At 43.8% G+C, this 1,529-nt stretch overlaps 1 pseudogene; it reads left to right on the top strand.

Moving 5' to 3' along the window:
• Positions 1–391: 391 nt before the first annotated feature.
• Positions 392–1,518, top strand: LOC101569873 (annotated as a pseudogene).
• Positions 1,519–1,529: the final 11 nt, after the last annotated feature.

Below are 1,529 nucleotides of genomic sequence, written 5' to 3'. Positions count from 1 at the left end.
TTCAGCTCTCAAGACCCTTAAATCCAAGTCTTAAGTGTTTTTAAATGATATCCTTACAGCTCTGGATTCATGAGGATAAGAGAAGATTTGATCCAAGGCCCCTGTTTTTTTTTTTGCTAAGCCACACATTTCATTTCAAAGATACATTCAGAATACTAATACAAGGCCAGGGAGATGGCTCAGTGGAATAAGTGTATCGCTGGCAAGCTCAGTAGCCTGAGTTCAATCCTTGGTTCCAAAAAACTAAAACTAAAAATATATCAATACACTCAATTAAGGCTACAGCCTTAGTAAGACTATCTGACTGGCAAATGACTCAATTAATTTTTGACCCCACTTTAAGTTTATACTCAAAACCCCCAATGGCACAAGAGACTACAGTCACTGGCACATGGTAGTTAGGGAGAAGGTCTTTGATGTCATCATCCGCTACTTCAAATGCCATGGTCAGAAAGGATTGATACACCCATATTTGAACTAAAGAAAATCCTGACTGGAAAGTATGGAGAAGAGTCTAAGCTTATCTATAATCTGAAGGGTGGTGAGTTGCTGTCCCTTGATTATGTATTCACTATTCCTTTTCTTCAGTATGTACCAATGAATAAAATGACCAAAATTATATGCTACCAATTTAGCAAAGGCATGTAGGCGGGATAACCCAACCAGGACCCGTGGCCTATCCCGGGAATTCTACTAGTGTGATTATGACATTGCTGGGCAATTTGACCCTATGATCCCTGATGCAGAGTGCTTGAAGATCATGTGTGAGAACTTGAATTCACTTCTGATAGACTTCCTGGTCAAAGTCAAGACTGGCACATCCTAGATGGGATGTTCACTATTTGTGGTGTTCTTAATTCCAAGTACTGTACCATCTGTTCCTCAGTGGCCACAATGGACAAGGTATCCTGGGAGGATGTGAAGAATGACATGGTGCAAGAGAAAGACCTTGCACCCACATTGGGGACTATGTCCAGCAATATGGGGACTATGTCCAGCAATATGGCAGTGTGTCTCTGGTGGAGCACCTGCTCCAGGATCCTAAACTGTCCCAAAACAAGCAAGCCTTGGAAGACCTGGTTGATCTGAAGCTGATGTTTAAGTATCTGATCTTGTTTGGCATTGCCAACAAGTTCTCTTTTCATCTGAGCCTTGCTCAAGGTCTGGACTACTATACAGGGGTGAACTATGAAGCTGTGCTACTACAGATCCCAGCCCAGGCAGTGGGAAATGCCCTTGGTATGGGCAGTGTGGAAGGCGTTATGATGTGCTGGTGGGCATGTTCACAGTGGCTGTTGGAAGGCGCTATGATGTGCTAGTGGGTATGTTTGCCCCAAAAGGCACGAGGTGTCCTGTGTGGGGCTCATCCTTGGACTGGAGTGAATCTTCTCCATCATGGAGAAGAGACTAGAGACTTCAGAGGAGAAGGTACAGACCACAGAAACACAAGTGCTTGTAGCTTCTGCACAGAAGAAGCTATTGGAAGAGAGATTGAAGCTTGTCTCAGAGCTGTGGGATGCTGATATCAA

Source organism: Octodon degus, unplaced genomic scaffold (genome assembly GCF_000260255.1).
Source record: "Octodon degus isolate 3935 unplaced genomic scaffold, OctDeg1.0 scaffold05496, whole genome shotgun sequence".
NCBI classification, from domain to species: domain Eukaryota; kingdom Metazoa; phylum Chordata; class Mammalia; order Rodentia; family Octodontidae; genus Octodon; species Octodon degus.
This window is presented reverse-complemented; position numbering and strand designations above follow the sequence as displayed.